Source organism: Callithrix jacchus, chromosome 13 (assembly GCF_049354715.1).
Source record: "Callithrix jacchus isolate 240 chromosome 13, calJac240_pri, whole genome shotgun sequence".
Taxonomy (NCBI): Eukaryota; Metazoa; Chordata; class Mammalia; order Primates; family Cebidae; genus Callithrix; species Callithrix jacchus.
The window spans coordinates 97,946,999-97,966,747 of record NC_133514.1 but is presented as its reverse complement, the minus strand read 5'-3'; the positions used below and the strand labels follow the sequence as shown (position 1 = coordinate 97,966,747).

Below are 19,749 nucleotides of genomic sequence, written 5' to 3'. Positions count from 1 at the left end.
TGGTGCCTGTGGACAGCATCCTGGGAACTCCTGCAAGGGGAGGTATGTGGGATGGAGCTAGAACCCAAATGGATGGAAGCTGCAAAAATAAAAGCTCAAATCTAGTATCACAAGTTGAAAGTTTAAGAAGCAAATTCAAGTCCAGCCTGTGTAAGCATCAAGTTATTAGAGATTCAAATAGAAGGGCAAGACTAGATGCAACAAAGATTTTGTGGAAGAAAAAGGGTTAGTGTTAGGCAAGCGATCTGGACCTTGAATCATGGGTGGCTAAGACTGATAAAGGATGGTCAAATTCAGAGTACTGTGGAGAATGAAAGCTGGCTGAACTAAGCATGAAGGTCAGGGTTAGGCTCCATTCTCCTCACCCACAGCTCTCTCTTCTCTTCTAATTGTCAGAGAAAACTGACGCTAAGAACCTAAGCAGAAAGGCCAGTGGGCAGGTAGTTTGGCCTTATATACTAATGTTAGAGACAAAGGCTGCGTTCTGATACTTTCAATCAGGTGGCAGCATGGAGTAGCGGAGTGTTTCCGCTTCCTGTTTGGTGAATAGGAGGGAACCGCAGCTGGCTGGCCAGTTGGGCTGTGATTGGGCCTTAGAGGTCAGAGATAATGCAGGGCAGCTAAGGTGAAGCCAGTTTAGCCTCCCGTAATGGATGGAAGAGACCCACACTATGCACGTCAGCAGATCCTAATATTCGGGTACTTTCTCCTAGCCGTTCGGTCATGGTATAACTGTGGGTGTGAATATAAAGCTATGTAGAACACTGTTAATGAGCTGTTAGTGTATATTCTACTCCCAGTACATAGCTCAGCATTATCCAACCTCCCAGGAGGTTTATCTAGTGGTTTGCAAACCTCAGTGTTCAGCAGGATCACTTGTAGAATTCACTGAAACACAGATCACTGAACCTTCTCTGTAGTTTCTGATTGGTAGGTGTTATGGGCTTATTTCCCACCTCATCCAAATCCATATGTTAAAATCCTAACTGCCAATATCTCAGAATATGACTATATTTGGAGACAGGGCCTTTAAAGATGTAATTATAGTAAAATGAGGTTATGTGGGTTGGCCCTAATCCAATACAAATGGTGTCCTTATTAGAAAAGGAGATTAGAACACAGACAAGTAAGTGCAGAGAGAAAAGGCCATGTGAGGACATAGTGAGGAAGAAGCCATCAGGGAGAGGAGAAACACAGTGAGGGGAAAGCCATCAGGAGAGGGGAAGCAGGGGGAGGGGAAATCCATCAGGAGAGGAGAGGCAGGGTGAGGGGAAATCCATCAGGAAAGGGGAGGCAGGATGAGGGGAAAGCCATCAGGAGAGGGAAGGCAGGGTGAGGGGAAAGCCATCAGGAGAGGGGAGGCAGGGTGAGGGGAAATCCATCAGGAGAGGGGAGGCAGGGGCAGGGGAAAGCCATCAGGAGAGGGGAGGCAGGGTGAGAGGAAAGTCATCAGGAGATGGGAGGCAGGGGCAGGGGAAAGCCATCAGGAGAGGGGAGGCAGGGTGAGGGGAAATCCATCAGGAGAGGTGAGGCAGGGGCAGGGGAAAGCCATCAGGAGAGGGGAGGCAGGGTGAGAGAAAAGCCATCAGGAGAGGGGAGGCAGGGTGAGGGGAAAGCTGTCAGGAGAAGGGAGGCAGGGTGAGGGGAAAGCCCTCAGGAGAGGGAACAGCCAAGGGGAGAGGTCTCAGAAGAAACCAACCCTGCTGCCTTCATGATCTTGGACTTCCAGCCTCCAAAACTATGAGAAAGCAAATGTCTGCTGTTGAAGTCAACCATCTGTAGTATTTTGTTACGGCAGCCCTGGAAAATTAATGCAATAGACCTTAGGTGGGACCCAGTAATGTACATTTCTAACAAATTTTCACTGATGCTGATATTGTTGGTCTGAAGAGTCCCACTCAGAGGCCCACTGATCTAGTCTTTCCAACTGATGGAATAATTTTCACATCCTGGACCTTTGTACATTGCTATGTGGATTCCTCCCTGGCTGTGCCGAACCTGAGTTTGACCATGTCCTAGTAACATGAGGTATTAATCTTGGGATTCTGTCTGTGTTGTGCTCCACTGGGCAGCCTTAGGGATTTGTCCAACTCCCTTCAAGTCTCTGGACCTGGGATTCTCAATGGGATAATAGAAATTGTGTTCTGCTATGGAAGTGAATTTGTATTTTTTACAAAGCCTAAACTTTTGATCTCAACACTAAGCATCCTGCAATATAATGTAATAAGTGGGAATGAGACCTGGGAATGGCACCATCAACAAGATCTCTGGTTAATTCTAGATTGCTCAATGGTGAGGACCACAGCTACAAAATTTTAGAAGATGAAGAAATAACTGCTATTTAAAATAATCTAGAATGACATCATTGGAGCCAACTAATTCTTGAAGTGTGAAAGGACTTAACTGTACAGAAAGTAAAGAGAAAGTGATTCTAAGTTTATAGAAGTCAAGATGAACAAAACAGAGAGGCAAGAAGTACAGGATGCCTTTAGGGACCCTGCACAGACCATTTTTATTGGAAGAGGAATGGAGAGGACGGAAATAAGGGCAGAAAACTGGATTAAAGCAGAAGAAGATGGCCATGAATGGAAAAGAGTAATCACCGCCTGGCTTGGTGGCTCATGCCTGTAATCCCTGCACTTTGCGAGGCCAAGGTGGGAGAATCACAAGGTCAGGAGTTCCAGACCAGCCTGACCAACGTGGCGAAACCCCGTCTCTATTAAAAACACAAAAATTAGCCAGGCATGGTGGCATGTGCCTCTAATCCTGGGAGCTGGAGGTTGCAGTTAGCTGAGATTATGCCACTGCACTCCAGCCTGGGCAATAGAGCGAGACTCTGCCTCAAAAAAAAAAGAGTAATCATTTATGGTTTCAATTTATTGAGCATTTATTAAAGACCACACTAGAAACTCCAGGAAGACAGAGTCATTTATCCCTAGAATCAAGCATATTGCTTGGCACAAAGCAGAAGCTCAATACAAACGGACTCTGAAGAAATACAAAGCCTAGTGTTAGTTGCTTTCATCAAAAGCTGTCTACAGGTATTGTTATCTCTCTCTACAGGTTCACAAAGCGAATCAGTTAACCCAAGTGTGAGAGGCAGACTTGAATACAGACCTTTGTGACTCAAAGACCAGTTGCCTTCATTCATGCCATGCTCTTCCTGCTAAGGAGTCACATTCTTATGCAGAAGGACGTGGAGAAACAGTAGATGATCTAGAGCAAGAGAAACTGGGATTCAGGCAAGGTAGAAACTTCGGAGAAAAGATGATGTGGCTTTAAGGGCAAGATGCCCAAATGCTAACCCTGGAAGCACCATAGAGAAAGAAACGGCAATTATGTTATTTATGAAGTGTGTCAAGAAAGGACATGTGACTCATTTGTAAGAAGAAAACTGCCAAGCCTGTGAACATTAGACTGAAGATTTTTGAAAGAAAAACTGCACATACATGTATAATTCTGAATAGCTGTAAATTGTTAAAGCAAATTGGTGGGGGCGGGGGTGGGGACTTCTTCATTTGTACCTTGGGTTCTGTAGTAGGTTGACTTTTTTAAAGTTTTCATTGTCTGACAATATTGCTACTTTATATTTTTATTTTTGCCAGAGATAGTTAGTGAAAATAAGAGCTAAATTAAGAGCAAAGGAAGAAGAAGAGAAATAAAAAGAAGCGGGAGGGGGCAGAGAATATACCACTCTATTATGTCTATAGAAGTACTTTAAAACTGGTTAACTTTCGAAAGGGCATGGTGGCTCCTGCCAGTAATCCCAGCCCATGTGGGAGGCCAAGGTGGGTGGATCACTTGAGGTCAGGAGTCTGAGACCAGCCTGACCAACATGGTAAAACACCATCTCTACTAAAAATACAAAAATTACCCAGATGTGGTGGTGCGTGCCTGCAATCCCAGATACTTAAAAGGCTGAGGCAGGAGAATAATTTGAACCCAGGAGATGGAGGTTGCAGTGAGCCAAGGTTATATCACTGCACTCCAGCCTGTATGACAGAGCGAGACTCCATCTCAAAAAAAACACAAACTAGTTTTTAATTAAATTAGTGAAGAACCTTGTTCATTGTATCATAAAGGAAATAAGAAAATACAGTTTGCAACGTAGATCTATGTTTCAGAAGGTTAACGGGAAAATTAACACAAGTAGTAAACAAACAAAAGTTAATAGCTAATGTTAAGTACAGCCACCCTAAAGAACTGCAACTGAGACCACAGATAATATACTTTCTGAGTACACAAACTGCATTTGCATTTCTCTCCTCTGATTACTTAAAACAAAAGGTGAATTACTTCCATGCTGCTCCACACCTCTCTCTCAAACCCTTCCAGTTCGTATTCTTAAAAAGTCTTCAGTGAATTTAAGTATAGCTAGAGCTCAGGAGGAGTTTGCATGCATGCTGGGCTGCAGAAATACAGCACCCATTTCTAACCCTGTAAGGATCACTCTTCAGGTCAATGCATTTCTAGTAACATTTTCTCATTCACTACCTACACCCATCCCTGTACCCAGTAGATCTATGAGAACTGCAAGTTCTGTCCTGAACAAGTACTTTCTCTTCTTTCTCACTCACTGTTAATTATTTCCACTCTTGATGCCCTTCTTCACTTAAACAGATCAAAATTTAAATTCTTCAATGCTGCAGCATTCAATGCATTTTATTAAAAAGTTATTATAAATTTGAGTATATCTTGCACTGTTCTCAGAATGTATACAAATAAAGCGTGCTTCTAAGCACCATATTTTTATATGTGATCTATGCTATTGTGACCAGATGTATTTATTATTTTTATTTGGTGAGACAAAGACTTGTTTTGTCACCCAAGCCTGAGACAGTGGTGCCATCTTGGCTCACTGCAACCTCCACCTCCCAGGCTGAGGTGATTCTCCTGCCTCAGCCTTCTGAGTAGCTGAGAATACAGCTGTACACCACCACACCCAGCTAATTTTTGTATTTTTAGTAGAGACAGGGTTTCGCCATGTTGGCCAGGCTAGTCTCAAGTGATTTGCAGGCCTCAGCCTCCCAAAGTGCTGGGATTACGGATGTGCCTGACCACACCAGGCCTGAGATTTATTCATTCATCAAAACTTCACTGTGTGACCAACATGGAGCTGGAGATAGTCTAGGCATTTTGGTCATAAACATGAATATGACTCCAAAGGTGTTCACAGTCCAAGACACACAAACTGCCACCTGCAGTACACTGTGGACATGGCCCACACAGAAATCCACACAGCGTATCATGGCAAAACCCACAAGAATCTATCCTCTGAGAGGATAAAGAGGTCGTCTGTTTTGTGCAGTGCTGGTTTTGCAATCTCCCAAAAGGAATGATGACTCCTGTCTTCTGGACTGTTCTTACTATGATTCATTCAACCACAAGAGATGGAGGTTCCAGGAAACCAGGGCATGAGACCAGCCAGTTGGGCTTTAATGACCCCCGTTGCCTACACAACACAGGACTCAGTAATACTCAATATGAATCAGGCTGCTCCTGCTTTGTGCTGAAGATCACAGACTTGATTTTATTGCGGCCTCAGAAAAGGTTTGGTTTACTTGATAATTGGGATGGAATAGAAAAGTATGGGGAAGGGATAGAGGGGGCCTCTGCCTGTAGCCAGGCTTTGCCTGTCTAAGCAGGAGACCATTTCCAGGAGAAGAGGTACACTAAGCCTTTTTTCTTGGTGGATGAAATTATGAGCAACTTTTTTTCCTCATCACAAATACGAACAGGCCAGTTTTTGTTTTCTTAAAAAAAAAAATACCATCAAACAGATTGCAACAGCACCTCAAAAAGCTTATCCATCACGATCAAGTAGGCTTCATCCCGGGGATGCAAGGCTGGTTCAATATTCACAAGTCTATAAACATAATCCACCATATAAACAGAACCAAAGACAAAACCCACATGATTATCTCCATAGATGCAGAGAAAGCCTTTGATAAAATTCAGCAGCCCTTCATGATAAAAACTCTCAATAAACTAGATATCCATGGAACATATCTCAAAATAATAAAAGCTATTTAGGACAAGCCCACAGGCAATATCATACTGAATGGGCAAAAATTGGAAGCATTCCCTTAGAAATCTGGCACTGGACAAGGATGCCTTCTCTCACCACTCCTATTCAATATAGTATTGGAAGTTCTAGCCAGAGCAATAAGGCAAGAAACTGTTTACCATAGCAAAGACCTGGAACCAACCCAAATGCCCGTTGATGATAGACCAGACAAGGAAAATGTGGCACATATACACCATGGAATACTATGCAGCCATAAAAAATGAGTTTGTGTCCTTTATAGGGACATGGATAAACCTGGAAACCATCATTCTCAGTAAACTGACATGAGAACAGAAAATCAAACACCACATGCTCTCAGTGGGTGTTGAACAATGAGAACACATGGACACAGGAAGGGGAGCATCACACACTGGGGTCTGTCAGGGAGGAATAGGGGATGGAGAGGCAGGTAGGGAGATTGGGGAGGGATAACATATGGAGAAATGCCAGATACAGGTGACGGGAGGATTGAGGCAGCAAACCATATTGCCATATATGTACCTATGTAACAATCCTGCATGTTCTGCTCATGTACCCCAGAACCTAAATTGCAATAAAATACATATATATACATATATATAAAATACCATCAAGCAACATCAATTTGCAAACAAATAGAATTTATACACAGGAATTTGCAGATTCTACATGTTCTAATTTTTGTATAACGTCTAGGCTATTTTCAGATTAAGCAGCACATAAATCTTGGAGTCATTTGCTTAAGAGCTATGATCACAATATATTAACTCCAGCATCTTTTCCACAAGGGATTATTTGTGGAGATGCCAGAAGGTCTTATAAATTTCCCATGTTTTTATTTTCTTTTTTTTGAGAGAGGCTTAATCTGTTGCCCACGGCTGGAGTGCAGTGGTGCGATCTCAGCTCACTGCAACCTCTGCCTCCCAGGTTCAAGCAATTCTCCTGCCTCAGCCTCCCGAGTGGCTGGGACTACAGGCATGTGCCACCACACTCAGCTGATTTTTATATTTTTAGTAGAGACAGGGTTTCACCATGTTGGCCAGGATGGTCTTGAATTCCTGACCTTGTGATCTGCCCACTTCGGCCTCCCAAAGTGCTGGGATTATAGGCGTGAGCCACTGTGCCTGGCCAATTTCCCATGGTTATCTTATGAAATCACTAAACTTCCTCGTGCCTCGTGCACCGCAAGGCACCTACATGCCCAGTGGGTATATGATGTTGAATGACTGTGCCAAGGCTGGCCATGCACTGATATGGGTGATGGGTGTATTAGCAAAAGATTGAGGAACGTTAGAAATTGGCTAAATGACAAAGAGGGGAGTTTCATGAGCATTTCAGGAAAAGGAGGCAGCACAAGCAAGTGCTCTCAGTTGAAGTGGCATAGACGTGGAGGAAATTACAAGTAGTTTCATGGGAGAGGGACGTAGAAGATGAAGACGAAGAGATAGACAGAGTTAGATTGCAGGAAACATTGTATGTCAGATTCAATTCACTGCAGCAGGTGTTTATTCTGGGGTCAGATTCCATTTGGTACATATACATTAGTGGTATCCCGAAGGCCAGGAGGCAAAACATGACAACTGACAGAAACAGGAAGAGTTTACACATGATGAAATGACCAGGTTGTAGCCTCAGGCAGCAGGCTTTTGGAAACAGATCTCTGGACACATTTTCCTTGGCAATATTATGCCAAGAGGACAAATCTTAGGCCAATAAATCCACCCTATTCTCTGGAAGAGTAATGGCTGGAATATTGTTAATTTGGCATCAATTCCAGATTTAAGAATGAGGTCTGAAGTGCAGCTGCTCTATTTTATCATTTGGCTAATGGGAGCTTGAGGATTTGCCAGACGTTTCTGGGCCTTACAGGATTTCAAAGCTATTTTATGTTTATGATGTGGTCATGGCCTAAGGAAGATGCCAAAGGAGAAGGGGAGACACAGTCCCAAACTGCGCCTGGGTGAGAAGCTGAAAACCTGTTCTGAGGTCAGGCTCTCCGAGAAAGCAGTGGGAAGAACAGAGGCCAAGTTCCTCACAGGATACAAAAGCAGTGACTGACAGCTACTGACAGCACACAGGCTCTTTTGTGTTTATTCATTCAACCACTGAGCAGATATTAATTAGATGCCAAGCATTTTTAAGGTATAGTTCCAGGCTTAGGACTCAGGGGATGCACCAGTGAACAAAACACAAGCAGCCTCTATTCCTGTAAGTGGAAGCTGAGAATATACAAATAAATATCAGCTATTTCAGATAGAGGTAGCAGGGGTGAGCTATTTCAGATAGAGGAAAGTTCTGTAAAGAAAACAAAGCAGAATAAAGGAATAGAGAATGACCAAGAAAAAAAAACAATAAGAAAAGATGTTATTTTACCAGCTTGAACAATTGTTGAACATTGTTTCTTTATTATAGAATAGAAACGAAGTAGAAATAAACAGTCTTGACCTCTCTGGGTTGTAATGGGCATTAAAAGGAATGTGTTTATGAAAGACTTTGCTATCCCTCTAAAATACAATAAGCATCAATAAGCAGTTGCTTACATTTTTACTGACAGTTTTTAATGAGGATGAGGACATTCTAGAGGTTAAGTCTCTTAATAGTAGTCAGGAGAACAGGCTTCAAAGCCTGCCAAATGCTCTGTGTTTGGATTCTGGTTTTACCCTGCAAACCCATGTAAACTGAGTCAGTTATTTTATCTGTATGAGCTTCTATTTACTTACCTATAAAACAGAATAATAATAGTACCTTCCTTGTTAAGTTGTTGGAAGGGTTATCAAGATTACACATCAAAAGTGTTTGGTTCAGTGACTGGCACGGAATACTCAATATAAGTTACCTATTAACGTGTTAAATCTTTTTGGAAAATTTTCCCAACATTAAAATCAACCTTCTACATTATAACTGTTTCTGAATGTAACACATGATGTTTTTTCTCTTACCATCACTTGTTGGAGGAGGTAGAGTGGAATGCTGGTTGAGAGTACGAATTGGCAGGGGTGCTGTGTGTGTTAGCTACTCAGTTACATAGTTTCTTGAAGACATCTCTGGTTACTATTTGAAGATAATAATATGACAGGAAAAAATAGAAGTTGTATTTTCCTACTATTTAAAAGTTAAATTAAGGGCCAGGCGTGGTGGCTCATGCCTATAATCGCAGAACTTTGGGAGGCCGAGGCGGGTGGATCACGAGGTCAAGGGATCGAGACCATCCTGGTCAACATGGTGAAACCCCGTCTCTACTAAAAATACAAAAAAATTAGCTGGGAACAGTGGCGTGTGCTTGTAATCCCAGTTACTCAGGAGGCTGAGGCAGGAGAATTGCCTGAACCCAGGAGGCGGAGGTTGCGGTAAGCCGAGATCACACCATTGCACTCCAGCCTGGGTAACAAGAGCGAAACTCCGTCTCAAAAAAAAAAAAAAATTAAATTAATTAACCTATTATGGCTGTAGAAAGTAGACTGTCTCTTGCTTTATGTCTCTGTGTCCTCTGCTAGAATGTGAATCCTCACAGCAAGGAATCCTTCTTATTCGTGTATATCTAAAACACCTAAGATAGTGCCTGGCAGAGTTATATGCTTGGAAGACAAGACACTGTGACAAAATTCACAGTGAAAGAGTAAAGACTATAATACTGCATCATAGAATGAAACTAAGGTTCATGACCATGGTAATTCCTCCATCCCTTTCCTTTGTAGAAGTTTTGTGGGCTGTTTCCTTTTGGGAAAATCAGGCCAAAGACATCTCTACCCTTGGTGCAGCCACTCTTCCTCTACAGCCCCTTTACCAAGGCAGCACGCCATGTTTGCTGAGCTTCCATTTAGAAGGTACATAGAGAACATCTTTGAAGAGAATGGGCACCCCTGTATCGAATGATGACCTTAATAACAGGAAAATTTTGGTCCCTCTAACTGTTTACTTGACTCTAAAAACATTTATTTCCTTTAGTGCTTTAGAAAATGAAATTTCAAAGCTAATGTCCACTCAATTTAATTAAATTCAGGAGAAAATATGAGATGGCCTTTGCCAAATGAACCAAAAAAGATTGGCGAAGATTAAAAAAAAAAAAGTATGGGCATGGCAATTGATCTATGGCTTTAAAAAAATTCTGAAAATACACTGGATTGGAAAGTGCATGTAAATACAGTCATTGAGTACAAAATGTATGAAAGAAACACTGCATTAAATTCTGAAGCAAATTGATATCGTTCTTCCAGACGGCAAAGGGAAAGTTGTTTAAAGAAAGAAGGAAACAGATGAAAGCATGAAAGAGGACATGTAATGCAATATACAAGGTAGAAATAATGATGATACCTAACCTGCTGATTATACCAAGCATATCTCTAATGAAAGCTGGTTTAAAAGTGAACGAATAAGAAGCATGGCTTATAGGATTGATTATGGAAGAGATTCAATATTAAAATATAATATCTTTAGGGTTTGTAAAAATAATTAATAAAAGAGCCTGAGTTTGGAGTAAGGATTATAACTGTCTTAAGTCAATATAATTAGTTCAATGCAAAATGTCTCTTGTTCCTGCACTGGATGTCTATTTGAAATTTGGATGCATATTAACTGTTAAAATGAAAGATCTCACATTTTGATTCAAATTGCTGTGTGGAATCGTAGGAACAATCAATATGGACAAGCCTGGAGGCCAATACAGAATTAAGGATGAGCTACCACAACATTCTCTTTTCTCCAGCAGAGGAGAGCTTTTATTCCCAGGCTTCATTTGCACATGCTACTATTCACAGATGAATAAAGTGTACCACTTTGTTAGTCACCCCCTGGGTCCATAGCACGTAAGCACAGAGAGGAAATGGTCCAAGAACCATTGGCATCTAACCCATGATACATTATATTACTAAATATCTGGCATGGAAATTGGCTAAACCTCATCAGCCAGTTGCCAAATGTCATTTAACAAAGCTGTCCCTATCCAGGACCTCTATGTGACTATACTGATAATGTTGTCACTAGAGGTGAAGAGACACATTCCCTAAAGAAACTCATCATCAGAAATAAACATGGCAGCTCACCAAAAAGCAAAAACAACATGAAGAAATTAAAGAGGAGCTTTTCAGTAAGGCAGTGTGTTTGTGTAGGTTGAATGTGTATGAGTGAATGTGTACAAATGTGAACGTATTCCATCAAGTAATATAGATGATATCTTTTTCTCTTAACTGACTAAAGTAGTGACTAGCCTTCCCCAACACCATAAAGAAAATAAATGCTCATTCTTGCTTGTGGGCTTCAGATCACAGTGTCCCAGGCTGCTTGGGTTTTAGTCCTTTCTTCTAATGACTGTGGAAAAACGGAGAGAAGATTTCTCCTCAGCCTGGCTTCTTTACAAGTAGAAATATCCCCTATCATGAAGTCAATTGTGAGGCTTTAAAGAGAATGTGAAGGAGTTCTTTTGATAAACTTTTATCTTCTTACTTGACAAAGTCTTTTTTAGAGCGTGCACGTGCGCGCGCGCACACACACACACACACACACACACCCCTTATCAGCTCTATCACCGTGATGCTCCCTTTATACTTCCAACCTTGATTTCTGACTTGAGCTCCAAATTTCCAAATTGTCATCTATTATCAGGCAATTCAAAATGAAATGTGTCCAATAATGGGCTCGTTGTCTGTCTACCCTTAGAACCGTTTGCCTCACTCTGACTTCTCGTCATGAATGTCACAGATATGAGTCCAGTCACAGCAATCCAGTGAAGACCCTGAGACATTAAACTCTTCTGTAGCCTTCAACTTCCACACAAGTTCTGTTAAAAATTTATATTGCTGCAGATTCATCAAATTGTATGCATTAAACATGTGCAGCTTTTTGTATATCAATTATGTTTCAATAAAGCTATTTATGAAAAGAAATTAATATTGATTTTATCTGAAAAACGACTCTTTTTTCAGTGCCTTCTTGGTCAAACCGATTGTCACTGCCTTAGCCAGAAGTTAGCATTTTCTGGATAGTAGCAAAAAATACACATCAGTCTTTCTTGCTCATCCTGTATTGCAATCTAATCCATCCTCCCTCCTGATGCTGCACTGAGCCTTCAACATACACATCTGTTTATGTCTAGCCACTCCTGTAGACTGTCCAGTTTAGCAAGAAAGAGACAGAACCTAAATGTGTCTTTGTTCCTAGAATTAACATATAGATATAATGCAATTCTAATCTGAACCCCAGAGAGATTTTTTGTATTGAATCAAATGATGCTGATGTTTATAATAGAATAACAAGGGCTGGAGAAAACTTTGAAAAACAGTGTTAAGAGTGTTAAGAGATATTAGATATACCTTATCTAATACTAAAAAAGTACTATAGGTCTGCTGTTAAACAACATGGTATAGCAATAGAAAAAAAGAATCAAAGAAACAGAATTGAGACTAGAAATAGATCCAAGAGCAGCAGTCTCCAACAGTTTTGGCGCCATGGACTGGTTTTGTGGAAGACAATTTTGTCATGTTGGTTGGGGGGTGAGTTTCGGGGATGACTTAAGTCCATTACATTCATTGTGCACTTTATTTTGATTATTATTACATTGCACTAGATAATGAAATAATTACAACTCACTGTAATGTAGAACAGTAGGAGCCCTCATCTTGTTTTTCTGCAACTAGATGGTCCCATCTGGGGGTGATGGGAGACAGTGACAGATCATCAGGCATTAGATTCTCATAAGGAGTGCACACCTAGATCCCTCAAATGCACAGTTCAAAATAGGGTTTGCAATCCTATGAGAATCTAATGCCACTGCTGATCTGACAGGAGGTGGAGCTCAGCCAGTAATGCAAGTGATAGGGAGTGACGGTAAAACAGATGAAGCTTTGCTCATTCACCCTCCACTCACCTCCTGCTGTGAAGCCCTGTTCCTAACAGGCTACAGACCAGTACCAGTCCATGGTCCAGGTGGTGGCAACCCCTATCTCAGAACATAGAATTTAGTGTATGACGGCCAGGCATGGTGGCTCACACCGGTAATTCCAGGACTTTGGGAGGCCAAGGTAGGTGGATCACTTAAGGTTGGGAATTTGAGACTAGCCTCACCAACACGGTGAAACCCAGTCTTTAAAAATACAAAAAACTAGCCAGACATGGTGATGTGCATGTGTAATCCAAGTTACTCAGGAGGCTAAGGCAGGAGAATCGCTTGTACCTAAGAGGCAGAGGTTGCAGTGAGCCAAGACTGCACAATCCAGCCTGAGAGACAAAGCGAGACTCGATCTCAAGAGAGAGAGAAAAAAAGAACTTCTTATATGATAAAAGTTCTATTTAAATTCAGTGGAGGAAAGGGTGGTTTATTTAATAGTGTTGGTCCGATGGGCTACTTAACTAGAAAAAAAATGAAATCGGACCCCGGATTTACATTATACAATACAAAAACAAATACTACATGGACTGGAAACTTAATCATAGTATATAAAACCATAAAATCTTGCAAGAATATCTAAGCAATCACGTGGAAGTACTTCTCAACCACAACTGAAAACCCTAACAGTGTAAGCAAAAAGTAGTTAGATCTTTTGTATGGCAAAATATACTATTAACAAAACCAATAGACCAAATCATATATTTTGAATAAATATTACTATTGCAGAGGATAGAAAAGAGCTCTCAAACATTAACCAAAAAATAGAAACAAGATGGAAAAAAATAAAAAGAGGCTATTTCTAGAAGATCACATTGAAATGGTGAAGAAATATACTTAAAAAACCATGTTTTCATGTAATCATCAGATGGCATTTAAAACACAGTGGACTGCCCAGGACAATAAAGAACTATGTCACCGAGTGCTGGAGAGGTGGTGGAATAAAGAGTGCTCTCCTATGCTGCTGACAGGAATGTGTGCTGTCATAGCCTTTTGGGAATGTGATCCGGCAAACTTGTTAAAATTAGGTCTTTACGCTAGAAATATAAGTGCCCATTAGTAAGGCTATGTATGTATACATGTGTCTGTGTGTAACTGCAGACAAAGAAAAACTGTTTCCACAGATGAACAGGTGAACAAGTGAATTATTAAATAAAATATGGAAAAGATGGTACATTCACATTTTGTAAAGGCATAGAAATACAACTTGACTTGAGAGAATTTCAAAGAGGCATTAAGTGAGAAAAGCAAGATGCAGAATATTGCATCTAAGCAAATTTTTATGAAATGATGACAACTCCATCAATTTATGTGTGTTGTTACATGTTTGTATATGATATGGTTTGCTTCTATGTCCCCACCCAAATCTTACCTCAAATTTTAATCCCCATAATCCCCGTGTGTCAAGGATGAGAGTAGGTGGAATTAATTGGATCATAAGGGCAGTTTCCCCCATGCTGTTCTCGTGATAGCAAGTGAGTTCTCATGAGATCTGGTGGTTTTATTAGTGTTTAGCATATCTGCTACTGACATTCACTCTGTTCTACCACCCTATGAAAAAGGTACCTGCTTCTCCTTTGCCTTCTACCATGACTGTAAGTTTCCTAAGGCCTCCCTAGCAATGGAGAACTGTGAGTCAAAGGTTTATAAACCTTTTTCCTTTATAAATTACTCAGTCTCAGGTATTTCTTCATAGTACTGTGAGAATCAACTAATATAGTAAATTGGTACTGAGGTAGATGGGCACTGCTATAAGGATACCCAGAAATGTGAAAGTGACTTTGGAACTGGGTAACAGGCAGAGATTGAAACAGTCTGGAGGGCTCAAAAGAAGATAAGAAAATGTGGGAAAGTTTGGAACTTTCTAGAGACTTGAAGGGCTCAGAAGACAGGAAAATGTGGGAAAGTTTGGAACTTCCTAGAGATTTGTTAAATGGCTTTGACCAAAATGCTGACAGTGATATGGACAATGAAGTACATACTGAGATGGTCTCAGATGGAGAGATGAGGGACTTGTTGGGGACAGGAGTAAAGGTCACTCTTGCTATGCAAAGAGACTGCTGGCATTTTGTCCCTGCCCTAGAGATCTGTAGAATTTTGAACTTGAAAGAAATGATTTAGGGTATCTGTTCACATAAATTTCTAAGTGGCAAAAAAGCATCTAGAGGAAGTAGAGCATAAAGTTTGGAAAAATTGTAGCCTGATGATGTGACAGAAAAGGAAACCCCTTTCCTGAAGAGAAATTCAAGCCCTGTGCAGAAATTGGCATAAGTAGCAAGGAGCCAATGTTAATCACCAAGACAATGGGGAAATGTCTCCAGAGCATGTCAGAGACATTTGTGGCAGCCCCTCCTATCACAGGCATAGGAGGCCTAGGAGGGAAAAACGACTTCCTGGGCCAGGCCCAAGGCTGCCCTGCTCTATGTAGCCTCAGGACCTGGTGCTCTGCATCCCAGCTCTAACTGTGGCTAAAACAGGCCAAGGTACAGCTTGGGCCATTGCTTCAGAGGTACAAACTCCAAGCCTTGCTGGCTTCCACATGGTGTTGAGCCAGCAGGTGCAGAAAAGTCAAGAATTGAGGTTTGGGAACCTCAGCCTAGATTTCAGAGGATGTATGGAAACACCTGAATGTCCAGACAGAAATTTGCTGCAGGGGTGGGGCCCTCATAGAGAGCCTCTGCTAGGACAGTAAGAAATGGAAATGTAGAGTCAGAGTCTCCACACAGAATCCCCTCTGGGGGACTGTCTAGTGCAGCTGTGAGAAGAGGGCCATTGTCCTTCAGACCCCAGAATGGTCACAGACAGCTTACACAGTGCACCTGGAAAAATCAGAGACACTCAAGGCCACTCTGTGAAGGCAGCTGGGAGGGTGGCTGTACCCTGCAAAGCCTCAAGGTTAGGGCTCCCACAAGCCATAGGAGCCCACCTCTTGTATCAGTGTGACCTGGATGTAGGATGTGGCATCAAAGGAAATTATTTCGGAACTTTAAGGATTGCCTTATTGGATTTAGACATGCATGGGCCTTAGCTCCTTTCTTCTGGCCAATTTATCCTATTTGGAATGGGTGTATTTATCTAGTGGCTGTACCTCCATTGTATCTAGGAAGTAACTAATTTGCTTTTGATTATACAGGCTTATAGGCAAAATGGACTTGCCTTGTCTCAGATGAGACTATGGACTGTGGACTTTTAAGTTAATGCTGCAATGAATTAAGACTTTGGAGGACTTGGAGAAGACATGATTGGTTTTGGAATGTGAGAAGGACATGAGATTTGGGAAAGGCCAGGGGTGTAATGATATGGTGGCTCTGTGTCTCCACCCAAATCTCACCTTGAATTGTAATCCCTATAGTTCTTATATGTCAAGGGCAGGACTAAGTGGAGTTAATTGGATCATGGGGCAGTGGCAGTTTCTCCCATGCTGTTCTCGTGATAGTGAGTTCTCATGAGATCTGATCATTTTATAAGCGTCTGGCATTTCCCCTGATTGTATTCACTCTGTCCTGCTGCCCTGTGAAAAAAGGTACCTGTTTCTCCTTTGCTCTCTACCATGACTGTAAGTTTTCTGAAGCCTCCCAGAAATGCAGAACTGTGAGTCAATAAAACCTCTTTCCTTTATAAATTACCCAGTCTCAGCTATTTCTTCATATCAGTGTGAGAATAGACAATAAAAAATCCTAAAAAAAAAACCATGGGAGTTAGATTGTGGACATTGATTACCTTGAGAGGTAGTCTAGTGATGGCAATACAGAGGCAAAGGTAGAATCAAATAAGGAAAGCATGCATATGACCACTTTTAGTACATATGAAAATTATCTATTTGAACATAGAGTAGAAAAATGTTGAAAGTTATCAATGGCTCTTCAGTACCTTAAAACAATGATTTTTTAAATTAAAATTTGTTTGCCATTCAATACCTTTCACCATGCAGCCATTGCCACATATTGCTACTTCCAGCCACAAGCCAGATATCGCTACATTTTACAAACACCTTTGCGCTGTATCCATAGGAACATATTTACATTCCCATAACACCCCCCAACACACATCCTCTAATCCCCTCTTTTGGATTTTCTATTATATCGGCAAAGATTCCCCCTTTAATTTCCTGATAAAGTTCTACTCATCCCTCAAGTGTGAGCTCAAGTTTTACCTCCACCAGGTATCCATCCATTCCCCTGACATCTTCCTTGTCTCTCCTCTGCTTTGGCCCCTACCAGACAGTACTGTAATTATTTCTTTCTCTATCTTTCCTCTCCAAGTCTCTATTAGCACAAAATTCTTAGAAGAGACTCTTATTTATCACCATAGCTCTGATCATTATTTAATTTTCCACTACCTCCCCCAACACAAGTATTCCCTAAGATGATTCTAGGTAACTTTACGGAACAAAGGTCCCTTTACAATCTGCTTACTTGCTGGAGATAGGCTGATCTCATTGAGTCCACACAATAGGCAGAACTTGGTCATACAATAATAGCAATATTCCATGTGCCAAGGATGGCATTTATGCTTATTTTGTTGAATTGTGGGAAACAGGCAAAATAATCAAGGTCTGACTTCAGCTGGTTGTGGACTAACCAGTGAAATAAGTGTGTATTAGATAAGATAAACATAGAAGATAAACAACATAATTGACTTCATAGTAGCATTCATAGTCATCATCTAAAATACAAAAGTGAAGTGACTAATTGTTTGTGAACACCTTGATGTTCATAGGAAAAAGTTCTTTCCTATATTATTTTTAGTTATATGTTGTTTTAAAAAACAGCCATTAATTGGTCACCATCTACTGGTGTTATCTCAAAAATACAGAGTTGAATGACAATAGCAATTAAATACCCCCATGGCCATTACCTTACCAGAGAACTATACTATGACCTTTAACCATTTTAGTTAGAACAGCTGGGTAACTCCTGAAAAATCAATACTGCCTACCAGACATTGGCATGAGCTATTGGGTAAACAGCTGTGTGTGGAGTTATTTGCCTTTCCACGCTATTTACTCAAGCAAAAACCTGTTTTAGGAGTATTAGAGCAAACATTTAAAAGAACAAATGGAGAAGGTATTTAAGTGTTACATTCCTGTTAGCAATATGTTAAAAATGTAAGATAGAAGAAAGTAAAATCTTTGGTTCCCAGGGTGGGAAAATCTGTAATTGATTAAAGTTCCCCTAGCTTTCTTCCTGTGTGCTTAGAATTAGAATTTGTGGTCACTCACAAACTTAGTGAATTGGATGGTCCTCAAAGGTTCCTGGTCAGCTTTGGCTGAATGCCTACATTCTTGTCATTTGGCACAATTTAAGGAAGAGCCAAAAATGAACCAGTCATAATCCTCTGAAAGTCTCCATTAGGAAAGTCACATTACAATGCATTAGTGATGATTTAGCTCCATGCTTCACATTAAAAATTCCCTAGGCAGCCATTGCTTCCTCACTTCAGAATGAATAACATAAATGACTTTTCACAACTAAAAACTTGAGTTTGTTATCTCTAGGGAAGCAGCACAAGTACACAAACTACCAGAAGGGATATGCAACATCAACCAGTCATTTCCAGGAGTTCTTTGTCATAGATTTCTAATATTCCATGCCCTGTGCCTATGTCTTTAGGCATATTTCACAGATTTGCATGCAGAGGTGAAGCCCAACTAAAACGTAAAGATTCTGAGGTGCAGAAACATAAACATTAGATCTAGGAGATATTTTAGCACTTATTTAATCTTATCTCTTCATTATATAAATGCGAAAACCCACACACACACACATACACACACACACCAAAAAAGAAGATGTGGAGACATTCAATGATCTATTCAAATTTTAAGGTAATTGAAGGCAAAGCCAGAAATGAGACCCAGGTCTCCCAAATCCTAACCTGGTGCTCCCTGTATATGCCTGCCTGCTTTTACTCGTTCATCCATAATGACCCCATTTACTGTGTTCCCTGTTGACTTTGTTTTATATTTGTTTCTATTATTTTCTGCTTTTGATTATTTTTGGATGGTCTACCATGAAGATGAAGAAGAAGTAAGATGGAAGAAAGACATGTTATTCCATGTAACAATTACAAATCTGAAACTGAACTCCAGGAATTCTCGGGTGATTCTGGAGGTGTGATTGTTGACCATTCATTCATTGTTGACCATGACACATTCTAAAAGTGTGTCTTCACCCAAAAGTTTGTGTTTCTAAAATAAATTTGGAAAACTATAATTTCATCTAGAAGAAGGTAATGTGCTGTTGTAATAAAACTGGTTTAACTTTAATTAACTGATTATTTCTCAAACATATTTGAAGAGGGAAGCTCTTCTTGTGTGTACCTAAGTTTCTGAAACAACCAGAACAAACATTAGTAAGTTGCCTTATCACAGTGAACAATGGGGTGTGGGCCGGTATCTCCTCCTTCAATACTTTATTAAAAAGAATTTATGAAATGTTTCCTGTAGGCAGTTCATTGTGTGATTGAAGTGGATATGGGGAAAGGAAAGGAAGAAGGAGATATAAGAAGTTAAAAATGACTCTAGATTTCTTGAGTTTATAATTGTATTGGGTATAAACAAGACTCATAAAAAGTAAGCAAAACCCTAAGGCAGTAAATAATTCAGTGTCCATTATCTCCACAAGGTATAGACGAAGGCATTAGGATTTTAGATTTGAGCTTAACTGGAACAAAGCACATTTTAAATTAGATCCTGAAGGATATGTAGAAATGAAAGTGCCTAGCACAGGGGTGACCAATGCTTATTTGCTTAACAAATGAAGGACATTCTGGGCTGGGGAACAGCATGGTCAAATGGAGTGAAACATGTTTTTCATGGGAGTGG

The 19,749-nt window shown here is 40.7% G+C and overlaps 1 protein-coding gene across 9 annotated transcripts in view; it reads right to left on the bottom strand.

The window, feature by feature from the left end:
- Positions 1 to 19,749, bottom strand: part of RAB27B (RAB27B, member RAS oncogene family) — a 308,125-nt gene that overhangs the window by 111,025 nt on the left and 177,351 nt on the right. Inside the window, exon 3 of one of the 9 annotated variants that reach the window (XM_035271145.3) lies at positions 3,118 to 3,216. The exons of the other annotated variants lie outside the window; for them this stretch is intronic. The gene's annotated coding sequence lies outside the window, so the exon portion shown is untranslated. The remainder of the gene's footprint in view (positions 1 to 3,117; positions 3,217 to 19,749) is intronic. 9 annotated transcript variants of the gene reach the window in all.